The following is a 20,786-nucleotide window of genomic DNA, read 5'->3' on the forward strand; positions in this document are numbered from 1 at the left end:
TATACAGTCAGATTCGTACTTTTGATTCTTACTTCTAAAGGTTTTTTGGATGCATTTTTTCTTGTTAACACTCCCAAGTCTAAGTGGAGCATGTAGTGTTTGCAGTTTTTACATATGTTTTGCAAACCAAATACTTACACTGTTAACCTTATGTTAATTTAAATATTGTTTTCTACTCTTTAACATGCAAAAGCCCACTAGAGGAGTTAAGATTAGAAGGTAGCTTGACAACTAGGATCACCATCCCACATTAGCACTGCTTTTACATGAACATAATGCTAAGATTTCTTAAGGCCTGTCCAGGCTATTTAGTGCCTGTTCTTTATTAGAGTGTTTTGCTGTATGTGGATTAAAAACAACTCATTGTTTTTATAAAGCAGGACAGAAGAATTGAGGAGTACTTCTTACTCCTTTCGGGCTTCCATTGAAGTACTCATCACTTCTGTCCTAAATCAAGGGTTTAAACCCAAACCTGTACTTGCCTGCTTGAGGCCGAGGTGTTAATCCAACACAGGGCACTTCCCACGGGACACTGTGGACAATTATTCAGCAGCAGTTTCTGCACTGCAGGACACGGTGTGCCTGACAGCATGCTGTCCTGATAGAAGGCTACCAAGTGATTGTACTACAGCTTATTCACAGGTTGGAAGCTGGATGATGGCTGTCTCTCTATTCATCTGAGCTTTGACACAACTGGACAAGAAAAACTAGAAAGCAACATTTACATGCCAACATCTTTCCAAAAATCTGGAAGGCGTGATGGAGAATTAGGTAGGTAAAAAGATGTCTATGAAATCTGCATAATGCCTTTGGATGTGCCATTAGAGAAAAGAAGATAATTAAGTTTTTGATAATGATTTACAAACTCTAAAATGGTCTGTAGTGCATATGCAAAATGCACTGGGTCAGTGCTATGGCTCAGTGTCTTACGAAGTACCAGCTGCAAACAGAATGCTTTATATTCCACAGGAAAGTAGACAGTCTTGGCTTTCTAATGATATAAAGCAATTCATTCCTGCCTTAATGCCTCCAAGGGCTCCAAGTCTCGAGCCAGATTCTGTTTCAATGCTTGTAGACTTGCTCTTTAGGGACTGCAGGCAAGTGTAGTTTTTGGAGATTAAATTCATATTTTAGGAAAGAAAGAGAAACCTTTGTCTGGCATGTTGTTTTGTGGTTTAAAATTGCAGCTACTCTTTGTAAAATGTTGGTGTGAGAAGCCACCATGTGGTGTCTACTTGTTGGTACTTGTTTTTCCCAGAAGCCAGGAGGCCAAAGGTGTGTGATAAATGGAGCTTATTAGACATTGAACTCTTTGGCTAATTACCTACTTTCTGAACAGAGTGTAACTGAGAATGGGTTTTTTTTGTCCCAGTCTCATGAATATCACAGGTCAGTCAAAACTGATCACCAGGCCTTGTGAAGCATTAGTTATGAAATTTTTGTTGCAAAGGATGCTGGCTTCTTCATCACTGCTACATCACAACATTTTCTGTTTTACTGTCTTCCCCCCAAAATCTGGGTGCAGCATGTAACTTTACTGACAAAGAATTGAGTAATTAAGGAATAGTCCATGGTTTTCTTGACCACAAAGATCAAGAATTAGAGTAAGAAATAAAGGGCTTTTTACAAATTAGACCTTTATTTAGATACTGAGAAGGGGTAGCACAGTGCATCATGCCTTGAAAGCATGGGCACTTTCCACAACCCTAGCCGTAATCTGTGGAATGATCTCACAATAGCTAATTAAATTTTGGTTTTCAAATACTTCCCTCATCTCATTTTTAAGAAGTTCCCCATATGCAGTGATTTAGAGCTGAACAGTTGAGACTCTGTATAACCTAACAAGGAGTGAACTACTCTAAACGTCAGTTCCCTTGAGTCCACAGGAAGACATGAATGCCTTTACCAGCTAGGGATCTGCCAGAGTACTCTAGACTTTGTAAAAGCAGTTATTATTAGTAATGGACTGGATACTGTATGCACAGAAAGGGGTAAAAGGAAAGATTCTCAGACATTACAGGATTTTCTTGATGGATTGATCTTTGTTTTTATTGTCTGTAGGAACTAGTGAACAAATCAAAATGCCAGCCAAGCTCTTCCAGAAATCTGGATTTTCACAAAGATGAGCATGTAATGATAGTTTCGCATTTGCCCAAATAGTCAGCTTTTTCCACTCCATTGTATCCTACAGTCCCTCATCTCCTCACTGAGCTGCTGCAGGTAAAAATTTTCTACTTCCTCTTAAACCATTTTGATGACTCTCTCCTTTTGATGTTTGTGATTAAAAAATACCATAGGAAGACGCCACCTTACAGGGGAAGAGGCTCTCACCTGAGTTATCTTCTGTAGCTGTAAACAAGCAGTGATGGTTTCTTCCCCAGAGGAAAGTGAGGCAGACCAAAGGAAACAGTGGTAACAATTCTTCCACTAACAAATCTGGAACTACAAGAGAGAGGATTTACAAGGTTTGTGGAAAGGAGATAAGTAGCAGACCTCAAAACTGAACCCAGATACCCTGACATCCAGCTCTGGCTATAACTGAACAGGCACCTGCATTGTTTCTTTGTGATGGCCAACACAGGGGTTTAAATCCAAGCAAGCAGTGCTGAGCTTTTTCAGCGCCCACCAAAGTAAGTAGGGCTCAGAGGTGCTCAGGCCCATGCTGCCCTCGGCAGGGAGATGGCGTTGGACCTGCTCTAGGCCAGTGTTGGCTCAACCCCTGCCACCCCCAGGCTCTGCTACCTGCCTGCGTCAGCCACCTTCTTCTATTTCTCATATGCCTCTAATCCACCAAACACACATGTGGGAGTATCTAAATTAAAAATAGCATCCCAGGAAAAAAATTGCAGTGCAGTTGGAGAGCTGATTTGCAGCTGAATTATTCATCCCCACATATCCCTCTCATCCCAGGATGATAGTACTGGAGCTACACAGGTGCAGCCTGGCTCAGGGACTGGTCATGCAAGGGAGAGAACACAACTTTGTGGGTGTCTGTCTCCTGTCAGCAAGCTAAACCTCCCACCTTTCAGCTCATCTGTCTTTTTATACCAACTGCTACATGAAAACACCTTAAACCACCACCTCGCTCCCTTCCATGTCACTCCTTTTGCTTATTATCCAATAACCAGATTAATGCAGCTTGGCTCTCTCCAACCCAAAGAATTGAATTAGTACAACCTTTTAAAAGGTTATTGGAATGTTCTGTTCCATTAACACCAAACTTTAGTAGAGACAGACATGAAAAAGCTGTTCCTGTGCTTTTATTGGCCAGACCTGAGCTGGGGTGCTTTGGTGGGTTGCCAGCTTGCGAAATTGCAATTTGCAAGAGACCTGGAGTGATTTTCCCCATGTATCTGCAGGGGTGGCCTTTGGTTTTAATCTGTGCTCTGGTAGTTGTGATTGCAGTGTATGATGTAGAAAAAGATCTGGCAGTTAATTGACACTTTTTTTTGTAAGGAATTTTTGTAAATAACATTTTTATTTCCACTGAGAATCATTCAATTATCAGAGCAATCATAAAAACCTCATAAGCCAGAAGATCCTGCAACATGAAAGAAAGGCACAAACCCCCCTTGGACTTAACTTCAAAGTAGTTTTCATAGTTCCTGGCTGGCATCCTTCTTCTCATGCTTGGTGTGGCATATTTGACATGGCTGCCCTTACCACCATATTCCTGGGCTGGAGCCTTGCAGGACCCCCATCAAGCATCCTCCCTGAAGATCACGCCCTGCTGGGAAACTCATAGGCACGTGAAAACCAAATGGCATAATAATTAGGAAAACTCCTCTGTATTTGCCTCTTTGCTTCTGGCAGCCAAAACCTCCCATTTCAACTGGCAGTGTAAGCAAGATGTTTGTGTTGCACAAAACAGAGCTTAGTCCTGGGTTGTTCGGGGCAATGGCTTTTATGTGTGCCCGCTTCTCTCCATTGGCTCTCCTGTCTGTGGGGTCCTAGCCCCAGTTCTTCTCTTCCATGGTTTCTATAGGATAACTACATGAGTGTGATACTCCCCATCTCATTTCTACAACTCACTGTCATATGCCACCAACTCATACCCAATCCAGTCATGGCTGCTTTGGAGGTGTGTTGGGTCTTAGGAGGCTAATCTTCCCCCACAAAACTGCAATTACTTCATTCTGAATTACAGCACATTCCTCAGAAACACATAATGAAGACATGAGTCCATGTAAGGATGGTCCCACCTCATTTGGTGCTGCAGGCATTCAAAAGGGAAGATAGGGATGACTTCAATAGCACCCAACCCTCTCCTGTGATCCAAATATCTTTCCAGCTTCCACCTCAGCCTGAGGCATTGCATAGGTGGAACAGGAGTCACAGATTGGCTTTGGATGTTATCCAAAGTAACCATGGGACTGAAGTGATCAAGAGAAAAGGGTACAACAACAGCTCTAAGTCAGGGATTGTCCAAGGAAGCACTTGCTACTTTGGATAGAAGTGCTACAGTCTCTCTCTCAAGTTTCTGACCTATTCCTGCAGCTCAGTGATACAGGAGACTGTGCTAGACATCAGTCTGGGCACTTGCCTCAGGCCTTCTGCTTTGCTTTCTTCTACTAGTTGGCACTCAGTAGCATCATCCCTTCACTGCAGGGAGATTGTTCCCAGTGGGAGCTGCGGGGAGCAGGTCTGCTACTTATACACACCCTGGCAACCTTTTCTGGGATGTAAATGCCTAGGCTCATGCACTTCCAGTGTACAGCCAGAAAGAAGCCCTCCAGTTTTCACAGCCTCTACGGCTTTTGCTAAATTGTGTATCACCTTTTCTTTAGCTGATAAATCTCAGCTGGGAAGCAGCTGCTCACTAACCACTGTAACGGGGACGATTTCTCCAAAAAGGGCCATTCAGCAACAATCTTGCTACTTTCTGTATTCATTCATACCCTCCATATCCTTCTTTTTTGCAGCTAAACATTAGTTTTGTGTGAAGATTTGCTGAGCAGTGAAAGATAAACCAGGCTGGAGAGAGGAGAAGAGAGCCCGGGAATGCTATTTGTGTGATGTCAAAAGAGCACCAGAGTTTACTGTTATCTCTGATGAAATGCTGAAGGGCAAGGTGAGAAAATGGAAATTTATTATCACTAATCATAGTTCTTCTTTCGCTGGACTCATAAAACAGCAGGAAGTAGAGAAAAGAGAGAATTTTGAGTGGCTTTCAGCTGTATATTTAAGCGTGAATCATCCTCCATCTATTGCAAAGTCTTTTTTTTATGTAGTTGAATTTTCATGAAGGAATATATGAACTTTGCCTACAACAGATGTCATCTTGAAGGGGTTTTTTTCTTTTAATATTTGACTGTAGCCCCAGTATAATAGGCAATATTGGGGTTTCATCTTTCACCAGTACTAGCTGTAAAATCCAGAGGAGATGATCATTAGCATGCATGACTTAAGAGATGTACAGCACTCAGTGAATCAGGATACAGACCAAGAATTAACTGTTGAAGAAATTAAAAAATAATTCAAGAATGTTTGAGAATACTGCAGTCTGTCCAGACTCCAAAGAGCCAGTGCACAGTGTAGATGGCTGTAGTAATACATTCCCCTCTGGTTTCCCTGAAGGGATACAGGGAGAATTTGCTGGGAATACAGTGGCCAGTAGGAACATGGGGTCTGCAAAGAAAATTCTGGCAACATGCTGCAACAAGAGTGTGGAGGGTGAGGTTGAATGGTGGGAGCTTCCAGCTCCAGGCTTGAATTTTCATATGAAAAGTCATCACTCACTCAGCTGAAAATGGCCAAGGTGGCTGCCAGAGAGGGGAGCAAGAGCTGGCCAGAGTGCAGGTTGCTGGAGGCACCTTTTTACAATCTGCTGAGGAGCGGGCTTCAGTTTTCACTGCCCACCAGTACAGACTGAACCGCATGCAACAGGGTGGCGGACTGTAGGATGTACGTGCTTGGAGATGAGTGGAGAAGTGCTGAAGAGGCCATGCTCTGTGGCAGCATCCTCAGCCACAGCCCAACATGCAGGGCTGCAGCTGAAACAGAGCCTTTTAGTAGCTCCTTGCATGATTGCCCTACTGAGCTTTCCTTCAAAACATTTAAATATCTCCCGAACAACTGTCTTGGTGGCAAAGCCTAAGCCGTGCCATGTTTGAAGGATGCTGGGAGTTTTTTGTTGCTATTATTATTCACCCTGCCCTTTATGCAATGCCAACACTACTGCTGATTTATCTGCTGTATTCAGAGCCTTTTTCAAGACCTCATTTCCCCGTGAGAATATTTCTTACTGATTTACGTGGACTGTAGTGAATCAGGCTGTTGGGGACAGGAATGGCCACACAACTGGCCTCAGCCTGCGGGCTGCACAGCAAGCTGTACAGTGAAATATTTATGAAAGAGCTGTCCCAGAGCTCTGGTTTTCTGGGGAATGAAGAACAGGTTCAGCCAATGAAGAGTGTTTCTCTCCTCTCCCAGAGTAATTGCTGGATTCAAGAGGCCAGTATTTCTTACCACTTTCTTTGATTAGATCATTTCTTTGTAAAGAAATTATTTTTGACAATCAATCTTTGTTTTCTTCTGCTAATTTTCCACAAATTTCTTCCAAATCTCTCCTGTACTGTGTCATGCATGTGCCCTCCAGATTATGCTCTCCTGATAAGTTCCTTTGATTTCATATCACTGCAGGACAGTGCCTCTTGACTGGCTCCACGGTAGCCTCTGCTCAGCAGACTCCCCTGTGCTTGCTCCAAGTCCTGGTGTTAAAACTAGCTCTAGCAGATGTGTATGTGTAACAATGACAGTTTGGAAGATGGAAATTGAAGCAGCCCGTATGTGTCCTGCTCTCAGAAAGCAGGGGAGTGCTTTACATTGTGTTCACCCATTAGCTAAGACAACAAGAGGATTTTTTTTCTTCCATGGACGTTGCGTAGTACAAGATTCCAGAAATGTCACTCTGACCCCTGACTGAGGGTGGACAATGGACTGTCCTTGAGCTTTTGCCAGTGGAACAGGAAGACTTATGGGCATGGGAAGACGCTTTCTCTGTTTTCAGTGCCAGTACTTATTATTTCTCTGTTCTAGAAGTACAAATTCCCAGATGTTAAGTAGTGCCCCGTTAGAAAGCCATAATTTTTAGAGACAAGGTTGGCCCTGCCTTAAAAGCAAACAGGAGCCTTAAAAGACCTCTCTGGTTGTTTCTCTCAGACCAATCAGACACTGGGCATTTCTGCAAATAGAGGCTTTCATTCATTTGTCACACTAAGACTTAATGACTCAGTAAAACAGTAGAAGTTAAGTAGGTGGACTATTTGCTTATCATTTTCACAAACTATAAGCAGTTGAACTTTTTATTGCCTTTATAAGAGGTTTCTGCCCTAGTTCTGCCCCCAGCCTCCTGGCCACAGGGCTCTTGCCCTCTCAGTTGTGCCAGCACTGAAACAGTGATCTTTTTGTGGCCTGTCTCTGACAGAGGGGACAAAATTCTCCTCCCTTTGTGAGTTTGTGGGAAAGGATGATAATTGGCATTTACTATTTGTGCCTAATGCATTACTGCCCAAACAGTATTTACAAAAGTAACAACCCTTTCTGAAGCTAAAGCAAGAGTACAGCTAGGAGTGACAAAAGCCCTGTCATTAGAGCAAGTACATTAAGGAGCTGATGTCAGTTTATTTGTCTCTTGGTGGCACAAAAAACCCTGGTGCTAAGAGAGAAACAAGAAGAGCAGTCATATATTACTTTACTGATTATAATCTCTGGTTTACTCCCTTGGTTAGCAGTTTTTCATAGAAGGTTTGTGCCTCATTCAGAGGCACATATGAAAGCTTCAGTGCCTGCCCAGGTTGTTCCTGTGGGATAAGGAAACTGTCTGATCCTGACCCTTAATCTGACCCATGCTGGCTTTCCCTTACCATCTTAGTAGCTTGAGTGTCTGTGCCCTTCCCTGGCCCCTTGCAAATACAAGTTCTCTCTGCCATGTGAACAAAGGGGAGGTTCACACTCCACTATAGGTAAATGGAGCTGAAACCATCAGCTGGAGACCCTCAACGGGGCATTTGAGAATTGGCAGCCAATGGTCCCAGCCAATGGTCTGAGCACTGTTGTGGACCAGAGGTTCAAAAGTTGCATTTGGGCTGGGAGAAGAATAGCATCCCTCTTCATATCCATGCTATTTGCCTTACAGATAATCACTGATGTGGGTTATTTTCTGCTAATAACTAGAAAATTAGTTTTAAAGCTACATGTCACTCTCCCATTTCACTTTTAAGAGACAGTACTTATTTTTAAAAGAAATTACTCACAAACAGTACGTTTTCCTGGCCATATCCGCTGATCGAAATGTCTGTATTGCAGATGGCAGCGTGTCTAATCCTCATGAGACAGGTTTCCTGGAACTGAACAGAAGACAAAGTGTGAATATCGCAGCTTCGTAAAACTGTGCCTGTTCAGTAGAAAATCAGTCAGCAATACAAAACAATTGTTTAAGAAGGCAACGTCTTGGCATCTATCTTAAGTTGCATATAAACAGTTCAATCTTTCTCAACCTAGTTGTAGTTGCAGAAGCAAAACTGGGTAATGAGAACATTGTTTCGAAATGGAAATTAATGAACGAGTTGCTTACTAATCAGAGAGATGTTTCTTTGCCGGCACAGATAGACACCCTCTGGTTTCTTTCCCTTCTTGAATGACTATAATAATGGGACAAAATAAAAGCTTTTACTTCATAGAGAAATACTAGCTCAGAACTACATTGAAAGCCAGCAGAAGAAGAACAGGGTCTTGAAGGGCCTCCTGTCAACTTTCTCCCTGTTCAAGCTGAGTGAAGTAGCTACAAGCTGTCAGATACAAGCAATCAAACAACCAAAGGGACACCACAGCTCTAACTGGACATGCTTATAATGAAAGGCTACACTTGATGAACAAGTCTTTCAGATTAGTCTTTGTTATGCAAGTATATTGTAGAAAAAAATTGGTACAAACAAGTTGAGGAAAAAAACTCAAGAGAGAAGAAGGTAAATAAAACTGAGGTTTTGACTGTCCTAAGAGCTCAGGACTACAAATGATGTAAAAGCCTTTTGCATTTATGTTTTAATATTCCTGGATAACTACAAACTTGTGAAGAGTAGGAACCAAGAGTACCCAAGCATGACCAGTGCAGCTGAAAATAAAGTATTAGCCCTGGTGATGTATTTCAGAGTGATCTGCTTTTCAGAGGAAGGTATGTGGGGGGATTTACTAATATAATAGAAAGGGAAATATTATTAAATTATGTCTGAGGAAGATATTCTTCATATCTCTAAGGAGACTTAATCCCAAGGTGATTCAAGAATAATAGACAAAGCCCAGGAGCAAGAATAATAAAACTCAATTTTTTTTTCGTTTCTCTTCTTCCTCTTCACTTACCCTTCCCACCTTCCCTCACTGTTTAAGTGTAAAGCAAAGTAATGTGCATACAATGTTAAAGGAAAGGTCAAGATGAGACAGAACCCCCAGAACTCTGCCAGCAGATACTGAGACCTTTTCCTTTACAGAACTCAGCACAGGGTGTTGGAGGGAAAGCTTCACTTCTTTTCCTGTCCCCATTTCAGCAGGTTGGGCATTTGCCCTTTTAATCCAACCGTCATTTAGTGGAAGGGGCCTGTGACATTCCTTCCTTAGTTGCTCTCCTCTGTATCCTTTCCTGTCCTGGAAAGCAAGAGGTGTTTGGGATACCACAGGTGAGCAAAACCACTCCCAGTACAAGCATGATAAAGATGAAAAACTTTTGGCAGTGCAATCTGCTGCCAGAGGAAATAAAACTAATATATGTTTATACAAATCAGTACATTGAGCACAGAAAATACGTGGCCCAAAGGCTCTGTTGGCTTTTTTTAGGTTTAGTGTAGGTGGGTGGAAAGTTCCTTTGTGCCTACAATAGAGCAGAATGGCTAATGACTCTGGGAGAGAAGGGAGGTAGGATGGACTGAACACTGCATGAATCACTGGAGCATGGGCCTGAAGAAAACTAGGCATCTCAAGGTTATGCTACCAGGAATGGACCGGTGCCCTGATTATGCATGGGATGGAAGCTACTTTGATTTCTGTTACCTAGTCTGATAAATGAGATAAATAGCTTCTTTGCAACTTCTTAAAAGGGTTCATATTGTGAATTACTAAACAACGACTGAGGCCCGGTGAAATATGTAGGAATTGTATGAGGCTGAAGTTATGGCATTTTTCTCTGCAAAATAATCTCAACATCCCTCATGCCATTTGAATTATGTCTGCTGTCACTACAGTGAATTGCAAATGTTCGTAGATGTCTCCCTGCATACATCATGCACGTATTTGTTTATATAAAAGAACCATCTTCAGATGAAGAAATGCTGGTATTCAGCCATTCTGGCTGTAGACTCAGACTAGAAGGCTGGTGAATCTAACTCAGGAGAAGAATTAATTTTTTAAGCATGAACCTCTCTTCTTGATGTTTGCTATCACTTAGATAACTCACATTTTAACATACTGTATTGTCTGTGGGGTGAAGGCTGGGCAAGGGGACTCATGAGAATTACCCCTCCATATCTGAGCAAACAATGCACAGTCAGGAACACAAACAATGCCTGGTCTTTGTTCAGCACACAGGCTTTCCTGGAAGAGGAATATTAAGTCAACAAACCACTAGCTCTGAAGACAAGCTGCCAGCTTGCAGCTGTAGTACTACTCCAGTCATTTTAGCCAAAAATATTCCTTCCAAGACTTCTGTATTGCATATGTGGAAAAGGATCTCTTCTGACCAATGGCATTCATCACCATCAGAAAGAATATGTATTAAATCTTATCTGGCTACAAGCACCAACTGCAGAGCCCTTTATAAAACTCCTCTTCGTGACAAAAAGAGAAAATTACCTCTTCCCAGTCTCTTGTACCTCACTTGCTCTATGCATTTCCCCATCTCTTTTCCAGGCATTGATTGAATCAAAGGAGTTTGGGTTTACTCACTATTGCGTCCACTGACCCACACAGAAGTATGTGGTGGGCAAGATTTTGGAATTCCTCTCTTTTAGCCAAAGTTAGCTAAAAGAAGAGGGAATGCCTTTTAATACTTACCTACCAATTTCAGGGAAGATGGAAATAATTTTTCTTTCACCCTTGTTTAGCTTTTCCCTGATAGATAAAAGGAAGAATTTCCACATGATTGATCTGTTTTCACATTTTTACAATCATTTGAGATGCAGGTCCCCTTTTTACTTTCCGAAAGGGAGATTATACCAAGAGTATATGGAGACTATTTTCTTTGCAAGACCAGATCTACAGAGCAGAACAGCTTCTCACAGCCTCACCTCTGCAGTCTTTGCCAAGTCTCTTCCATAGTGGGAAAGCTGCATTTTTCCTATCCTGCTGAGAAAGCCCCCCTTCACATTTCTTATAGCAATGGTGAACTCAAACCATTGCACCTCCAAGGCCAGAGCATCTCTCTGCTCTTATCTAAATGACTTATTATAAGGCAGCCTTTCTGGAGGAATAGCAGCTCAGCTAGTCCACAGGTTACTTTACTATGCATTAGTCATCTGTGCTTAAAATTTCCCTAGCAGTTGGCATCATCATGTGACAATCTCTGGAAATGAAACCTTTAATGTCAAAGCAGCCCCCAACAACTCTCTGCATGCCACTGGTCAGTGAATCTCAGCCTTTAGCAAGAGAAGGGACTGCAGAGTTTTTCTCTGACTCCTGCAACCCAACTGATGCTGAGAAAATTAAACAGGCAGCAAAAAAAGACCCACAACCTTATGGCGATACATAGTTGCCATAAGGATAATAGCTGGCATTTGAGTCTCATTGGCCAGTTAAGGGTAGCATCCATGATGCCCAAGAGGTTGCCATATTAGGCTCAGGATTTAGAAGAGAGATTAGAGGCAGCTGTTCCCTTATCGGTGTAAAGATGGAAGTTCAGGGTATAAAAATAAAATGCAACTGATCATCATTTTGCTTGGAGGCTATAGCCAGCTTCAGGAGTGATGCTTGCCTGGAGGAGCAGTGGCAGCAGCATGGCAGACCCACCCTGTCTTTGTGGAGGGTGCTTGGGAATGCAAGCCTCAGCCCTGTGCAGTGGCTGCTGGTATCTTCAGGGGGACCTCAAAGTTGTCACTGCTTTTCAGCTCTCTGGAGGGATGTGTGCTGGGGGACAGCTACCCCTTTGGAAAACCTTTGTTTGGAAGAGCTTTGCTATTGAATAAATAGCCATGAACAACCTTTGGAGCTGGGATAAAGGGCACCTACTTTTGTTGTAGTCACACAGAATCATTTTTCTGGAAGTGTAAAGTATCCATGCAGGCTGGGGAGAAGCGCCTTTTATCATGCTTCCAGTCTCCTTGTCATAAGTGAACAGAGCAGGACTGAACTGCTCCATGTCCAAGGGGATCTGACTCGAGTCCTCAGCGCTGGGAAGTGCTTCCTAAAAGCACAGCTGCCACAGAAATGCTGAAAATCATGCCTAATGGGCCAGGACAACCACGGTTTTTCCTAAATGTAACTAACTGTTACAATGCAAACACAAATTGAACTACTAAAGCCCAGCTGATCTGAATATGTCTTCATCTGGGTAAGCTGTTTTCTTTAGAGCATAATAAATTATAACTGTTTCTGCAAGCTGTCTCTGAATAATGAGATGAGAACAGAATACAAACCTTGGGAGAAATATTTCAAAACCTTAATCCCAAGAAAGGGTTACTCAAACACTGCTTATAATTTCTGTGGTATTTTAATGAACATTTATTAACATGTCTCTTGTTTAGAAAAATCAGATTATTCAAAACAAAATAGCATAAAAATGGTCTTAAAAAACCAAGTTTTTCCCCTGTGAATTATCAGATTGCCGTCATCAACTTGTACAGTGATGCATTTATCGTTGGCCCTCAACATTTGTTGAGTTACATGTACTCTCTTAAATCCAACCCCTTATCCTGTATCACCATACTTTTTCATCAGCAGATACCTCTGTTAATCATACAAAACAGTATGCTTATATAAGGTGTTCTACAAATGTAGATATGAAGCTAGAATGATTATGAACATCTAAAAGGAATCATCTTTGGGAAGGAACTAAGCAATGAAAAACTTCATTCCCCAGAGTGATTGCATTGGAAAGTTACGAGATTTTAAAGGTGGACTTTAATGACACCTTCCTAAACTACTGCTGTCTGATTTATTTTATGTATAGTCTGATCATCTGCCTTGAGAAACTATCACCACTAGTCATAACTCATAAATATTACACTGTGTTACTGGAAAGTGCTGTTTTTTTAGACAACTCAATAGATGATTACCAGTTTTCTAGGTAATTGACTTCCTTTTACTTGACACTTAAGCCATTTATTAATGACAGGATTGTGCTGGGTAATTAAGAGAAGGATACACTTAAATCCTCATTTTGGTTCAGTTCTTACACTGGTCTTAATTTACTTCACTTCTGAAAATCATCAAATCTTTAGTTCCAAGTTTTAATGATATGCAAACTGACATGACTCAAGCTATACATTTGATCATTCTGTTAAGCTCTGGAGCCCTCTGCTCTGCCATTGCTGGACAGCTGTACAAAAACCTTGGGTACTTTCTATAAAATACCAGGAAGCTTTGTGAAGTGTGTGTTAATCTCTGGTTTGAACATCACAACACACAGGGAATCAAGCAGAACACAAAATGAAAATGTGAAGAATTAGGAATCTCAGTCACTTAATTCTTCATAGACTCTTGCTCGTAAATTAGATCTAGCAGAATGTCTCAGTATGTAAAATATACATGAAAATAAAAGTCTCCTAATGAGATCAACAATTGTAATCATTCTCATTTACTTAATGCTTTCAACTAGTTAAAAATTGCAGGCAGAAGAACAGGAGGGTTACTAGAGGACTGGTAGGTCTGCTCTGCTCTTTGGCCATGACAGTAAATATATTATGTTTCAGGAGAGGTATCATACCATGAAGCAGGGGAGAAAAATGTTCCTGCCATTACTTGGTCCCTGCTCAATTCAGTGACCTTGTACAGTTTAAACAGAGTGAAAATCTATTCACTTTCTATGCACAGAATGTACAAAAAATTGTACCATAAATCAGCTGAATTCCCCAGGTTTGATTGTATTTTTGCAAATAATCCCGGTGATTTCTGTGGAACTGACACAAAGAATACGTTCCTGTGGTTCATCTGTGAGGGAGGGGGGTTCTTGTCTGATCACCCTGGATAGGTGAAAATACCAAAGCATTCGCTGACAGTGAGATATATCATCCTTCCCACTGGACTCTGCCTGTCCTCATGAGTGCCTGTTAGACCTCTCTCTGCAGAAAATGGTCTTCCCTGTGCTGAACAGTACATTTAATACTGGCACTCATCCAGAGCCTAGGGAATGTCAGCTGTATGCTCTGTCTCAGTTCCTTTTCTGCCAGGTAGACCTGTGTATGTGATCAAGACTGTGCATCTTAAAATAGCACGCTGCAGACATAGCACTCTCCAAATGTTAGCTAATTGTCGCAGCAGCCTGGCACAGCACATGCCTAGGACCTGAGCTCTGCACTGATTAGGGATTCATACACATTGGGGAAGAGCAGCACACATGGGGAGAATGACAGCAAGAGACAGAAATAAAGAGAAAGAAGATCAAATCAGACAGGCAAATAGGGAGAGAAAAACCAGTAGATAGTTAGGAGTGTCAGGGATGAAGGCAGTAGCTCCCAGAGGATGCATGAGTGTTACAAGCAGAGGACAGGAAACAAAGGGTTTGATTTCTCCTTGCTTGCACCAGCTACTGCTTCAGTTTGATGTTCCTGGCAAAATGGCCTGTTCAAAGATTACAGAACACTCTCGAACCCAAAAGGATCTCCAAGCAAAGAATGGGTTTCAGGGAGAGAGGTTTCTCACTGATAGGCTGGAGGAAGAAAGCAGGGGAAATGAGAAATGCATCTGCAGAGTCCCAGTGGGTGTCAAAACCACCCAGACACGATCACTCCCCTGCCTTCATACCCTGCCTTCCCATATGGGCAGAGAGCCACTAAAAAGCCTTCAGACTCACTATGCTGTGAGGAGTGCATCCCCTCTTGGTTTAGGAAGGAGGAAACACACACACTTTGCAATCTTTGTTCAGCCCAGGTTTAGGGCTGAAGTCTCTTAAGTCCTGGCTTGTTGTATCTCCCACAGTTCTGGGGTTTCCTGTTCATCAATCCTATACTCATCACAACATGTTCAAAGCGTCTTGGTGGAGAAGATTTTCCCATCTGCCTTGTTAGTGATGTGCTACACACACTTGTAATGTCACATATTGCCATAACTAGACTGTCCTTGTAATAAATATTAAAGTTAGGCATGTAGTTAGTATTGGAAGGAGCATAACTCTGAGGTCTAGTCCATATCTGACATGTAATATTTGGATTTTTGTGTTCTTGAAAAGCATAATCACGACACTCCTGTTATAGGCTACTAATAACAGAAAGTAAGCCATCATTTTGTTCACGTGAAGGCTGTGGAGTAGCCAATGAAGATATCTGTATTTCCACTGAATTGGTGTCTAGAAGATAAAAGAGGCCTGAACAGCTATAAGTTCTCCCCTAAAATCACACTTTGAGAAGTCCTGGTCAATATTGCTTTATTAGTGTTTGCAAGAGTGAAATTAAGCTGCATAAGCATGCTGGGCCAGAGAAGTTTTGCCTCACTGAAGAACTCCCGCACACACCTGTTCTTGTAGAAACGGAGAGAAAACTCTTTTAAGAGATGAAATACAAATCTAAATCATGACATCATCAGAAGTATCTCACTGGCTCACATAATCTGTGAGCAGGTTACAGTTACCTAGCAACTCCCACAAGCAGCTTGCTTCAGCGCCAAAGCATTAGGGTTTAAGTGGCAGACGCGGACCTGGCTCTAACTGCTCGATTCATCGTCAGAACACGGAGTTCAGTTGGCAGAAATCAGAAAAAAATCGGGACTATTATTAAAGACCTCCATAGCAGCCTCCAAAGCAAACCTCCTTGGGGGCTCACCCCATTGCGGTGCTGTGTGGTACATGCCAGGCTTTTTGTCCAACTCTGAAAGGCAAGCTCGGGTGTGCTGGGGAGACAGACAGCTAAGCAAGAGAGTCCATGAGAGTCTCACAGATCTGCAAGCGTTGCTTTTAGGTGACACTGGATGCCAATGCCCATAAATTTCCCTTTGCAGTTCTGTATTGATCCTAATCACATGTGTCCAGTTAATGCACATGTTCTAGGAAGGCAGACTGTTTTAATTGGAAGGCACCAAGCATGGAGGAATTGACCATATCTTGCATTCTGCAGCAGTATAGGTCAGCAAGCTTCCCTGGGAATGCCTGTACAGTGTCCAGGATAAAGAATGCAGAAAAGCCTGAACAAGACAACTACCAGCAAAACCACTCCACACACTTCAAAGTCATCGCCACTGACTCCATCAAGCGAATTATATATTTATTTGTCTTCACATTTTCAAAGAACTGCAACTCTACTTGCCTTTTCTAACACATGCTGGCATATCCTGAGCCATTCACACAGTCAGGATTTCACCCAGATTTGCCACTTACGTTGGCATCCGCAGTGAGACACCTCCTATTTCTGCATGTCAGTATCCAAATTGTCTCGTTTGTGGGGGAGCCAAGAGATGGCCAAAGTCTGCAGCAGATAAGGGGTGAACTGATAGCAGTCTATACTGAGTAGCTGAGGAAAAACAAATTGTGTGAGCATAGTGTAACGCAATGTATGATATTACTTATAATCTCATCAGGCTTTTCATGCCTTCAACTGCTTCCTCTGCAGATTGTCATAGATTTATTTCTACATGACAGTCACAGCTTCTATTCAGTATTAAGGTGGTTTTTGCTTTTCTTGTTGAATTCTAGGAAACTCATCTATCCCTTAGGTGTATAGCCCTTTTGATGGACTGTTCTCAGGAAATCCTTTCATTAAAAAGAGGTGAGCCATGATGTTCCTTCTCTTAATATTTTCATCACACTCTCCTCTCCTGCAAGCCTGTCCCTGTAGGAGGATATTGTGGTCTTGATTATGTGAGGGCTTTGATGGGGTGATAAATAGAGATGTAGATAAACTCCCCTGAACAGGGCAGAGCAGCAGGTAAGAGGAGCGCTGTGTGTGGTGGTCCACACTCTGACACCGCTCCTGCTTGCCCACAGGTCTCTGGGGACCAGCCAGAGACCATGGCTGTTGTATATGGGCATGCCTCCCTGTAAAAGGAGGGCTCTTTTGTCTTGCCACAGTACCTGGATAAAGATAACCTGAACCATTACAGAGTGGATGAGTGGATGAGTTTGCAGTCATATCAAAGAGGTGGATGAAGATGGAGCAAACCATCCCCTGGCCACGGAAACCCAGTGGATTTGGTTTGTATTTCACCACACCAAGCTCACAGCTGCATTGCTGCTATTCCAATGTCTTTCTTTGGAGGAAGCGGGGTGGAAAAAGAGAAATTTGCTCTCCATCTACAGCTGTTACTCCTCTGTCTACTCCAGTTGCATTAGTGTATCTGAAAAAGCTTGGTTCCCCAAAAAATATTACACAGATTTAAACAAAAACTTTGAGGCCCAGGAGTGAGATGAGCCATTCATGAACACACTGACTTAACCTTTATCATTTTTCTTCTTGTTAGTAGCTTCATAGGTGACAATGCAGGAACTGCTGTCAAGGAGCAGGTGAATGGTGCACCCATCACCATGTCACTGATTCTTCCATTCCACAAGACTGTAGAGGAAGATGATGAAAACCAAGTAGTAAACAAATAGGAGATTTGCCTGCTCATAGAAAGGGAGACTACTTCTTATCTTTTTGTTAGTAAATTGACTTCTCTAGAGAAACAGAAGATTATAACCTTACATGAGACAGACAGAGAAAATATTAAATTAATATTTTAACAATATATAAAAACATCTAATGCTTTTCATAGCTTCGCTAAGTTCTTGGTTTCAATGGTTATTTTATCAGGTTAACTGTACTTTCAATAAAACTGACTTCCTTTTATCAGATTTCAAATTTATTGCCTTTCAGTTGTTCTTCTCTTATGTGAAAGGCTAATGAGCAGCACCCATTTTACCTTCTCCATGGCAGGCATGGGGAGCGGGGAATATGAATCTGTCACATGCTTCTTATCCATGCACTCTCCCGATTCAGCGTTGCTAATTGTTCCAGCTTGTTTTCCTGCAAATGCTATTCCTGTGCACTGAGGCAGTCTCTCAAGATACCAGCTTCTCTTTTATCTGTCATGGTTCTTTAACTGTGGTGATCAGAGCTGTAGGGAACTGAGGGAGGATGTACCACTTGAGTCTCACAATTTAATGCTTTTGGGGCATGTAGTCTGTCTCAGGCATCTCAGCTGTCTTGGGGAGGACCGACTTCACTTAAAGAAGGTGGCAGAAATTTTGCTTCATTGGTGAGCCCATGGCTGGGTTCCCCTAGCAAAGAAAAAAGTAAAAATGAGGCTGCTGTCCTGTCTAAAGACTTCGGCAATCCTAGAGAGGAAAGGGACTGATTGTTCTTTAGCCTTCCATTTTTCTTCTCAACAAACTGTTGGGAAAGAGTAGGAGCTGCTAGAGACATAGCAAGAATAACAAAAATCCTTGCAGTGCAAGATGTGTGGAGGCTCGGAGAGTCGTGGTACCATCTGTGCCTGTCTATTTACAGACAGAACAACTAACGCCCAACTAATGGTGAAGAGAAGCAGAGCATCATGTCATGGAGACAGCTCTCTCATCTTACATAAAAGCAGCTCTGAAAAACCTGAATTGTTCAGTCGGACAGAGGAACGGTCACAATTTACACTTAGGAGGATTTATTTATGGAATGGTAGAAATACCTTTTTGTTTCAGCCACATCCTTTAAGCAATCTTCATCTGAGACTTCCAGGCAAGTTTGGTCAGTGCTTTTTCAGCAGTACAAAGTTTAGTACACACAAAACACGTCATTATAGATAGATCCATGGTTACAGCAAAAGATCGGTAATGAGGGGAAAAGCAAGTAAGCTGTGAAAGCAGTATGCTTGTTTTGATTTTAAAAAAAGATTTTTATATTTGCAACAGCTGCTGGGTGCAAAGAATAGGTATTACTCAAAGGGAATGAATGAGCTTTTGCTTTCATAGTTTTCAATGAAGATATGTTTTGAAAACATACATAAGACTGAAATGTTAAAAAATCATGTTTGAAAGGAAAACACATAGTTAAATCCCCTGTATTTATGTCAGTGGAGCTGACCTCAGGGATAATTTAAGGCTCTGAATCAATTTGACTCCAGCAAGGATATGAGACTGGATGGGAAGTAATTGTTTTTGGGTGAAATGGTTGCAGGCAATTATCCACCTAAGGAACAGAGCTGGTTGCACAGGAAAGGGGCAGGGACATGGTATATTCTGAAGCAGGAGACACAGCCAGGGAATGGAGAAGGTGGGGACCAGAGAAAGTCCCAGATGAAGGAAATAAGAGGCAGAAAGGAAGGAAAAAGCATTCAGACTGAGGGAGTTCCTGTATAAGGGATGAAAAGTTCTATGTCTGTGGTTAAAAAAAATCTGTAGAAAAATGAATTCGGTTTTACTGAAATCAAACATGTAAAGAAGTTTGATAGATCAAGACTTTTTCTTGACTTGTAAAATATATATGGATTTAAAAACTCAACTTCTGTTATTTGAAATTTTAGATGCTAATAATAAAAAAAATCCACCTGATTAACATTTGAAGCCTTGAACACTACCAGAAAGTGCGCTAAATTTGATTGCTGTTCTGTCTTCATTAATTTTAGTGGAGCAGGGAATTAGTCTCTTTCTCCCTTTATGTATATTTTATTTATTTACTTTTTTCAGAAAAGATATCTAGACCTCTAAACACTCACAAAACTATAATAAGAAATTAATAAAACCCACAACACAAGAAGAGCAAACGGTCACAGTTAAGACTAGGGACATTCATAGTCACACCCCAGTGCATAGAGGGAGTATCAAAAGTTCTGGAAGAAAATACGAGCTTTTAAGTATTATGTTTGCTCAGAGAAAAAGGCTCCTGCAAGTGGCTGGTCATGAGTGTCGAGTTTCAAGTGATGAAGGAAAAATAACTCAATTCGCTGATAAATTGTAATGCTATAGAAATGTTCTGTGACCATACAAATTGCTGCCTCGAAACATGTCTGGAGATTTCCACCAGCCTCTCAGTACTCCAAAATGTGCAGCTCAAACCTTCTAATTAACAAAAGTGCCTCTGAAGATTGTTCCACCAAATAGATGCAAATTACTCCTTTAATTTCTTTCTTCATTAGATTCCTTGTTTCCTTTGATGCTGCAACGCCTTTTTCTCCCCATGACAACACACCAGCGATGGCTGATAACACCTTGAAAGTAATTGCTAATATTTGAAATTTTGTTTTTAGTCTTGCAAGAACTTTTCTTTACCACGTCTGGGGATTCTTCCTACTCCTTCAGCTTTCTCCAGCCCTCAAAGGATTGATTTCTCTTTTCTCTGGAATTACCGGACTCCTTGTTCTCTGCTTTTCCTCACCGCTGCTTTCTTTTTTATTCCCCCCAAGCTTTTTTTGACCAACTATGCAAATAGCTATCAGTCCAAATTATGCTATTTGTACATGGGGAAATGCCACCAAATTTAGTGGAATTGAAACATGCTTAATCCCGGGGGTTTTTTTTGTGAGGAGTTTATCCCCAGATCCTCTGTGATATTTTAGGTAACAAATTCCCTTTGACATCAGAATTGCCTAAATACCTTTGTGAAAGTGAATGTCTGACAAGCACACCAATGCAACTTGCCTGCACTGAATGTCTGTTTGTTGGGAAAGGAATGGAAATAGAATTAAATACC

At 41.7% G+C, this 20,786-nt stretch overlaps 1 protein-coding gene and 1 long non-coding RNA gene across 4 annotated transcripts in view; one reads left to right on the top strand and one right to left on the bottom strand.

The window, feature by feature from the left end:
- Positions 1 to 3,725, bottom strand: part of LARS2 (leucyl-tRNA synthetase 2, mitochondrial) — a 97,081-nt gene extending 93,356 nt beyond the window's left edge. For all 3 annotated transcript variants that reach the window (XM_019285780.3, XM_019285778.3, XM_019285779.3), the window contains exon 1: positions 2,332 to 3,725. The gene's annotated coding sequence lies outside the window, so the exon portion shown is untranslated. The remainder of the gene's footprint in view (positions 1 to 2,331) is intronic.
- Positions 339 to 9,802, top strand: LOC104688968. Its single transcript, XR_002045382.3, has 4 exons — positions 339 to 771; positions 2,062 to 2,220; positions 4,923 to 5,071; positions 8,308 to 9,802. It is a non-coding gene; the product is annotated as an uncharacterized LOC104688968 (long non-coding RNA).
- The last annotated feature ends 10,984 nt before the right edge of the window (positions 9,803 to 20,786 follow it).

This window comes from Corvus cornix, chromosome 2 (assembly GCF_000738735.6).
Source record: "Corvus cornix cornix isolate S_Up_H32 chromosome 2, ASM73873v5, whole genome shotgun sequence".
NCBI classification, from domain to species: domain Eukaryota; kingdom Metazoa; phylum Chordata; class Aves; order Passeriformes; family Corvidae; genus Corvus; species Corvus cornix.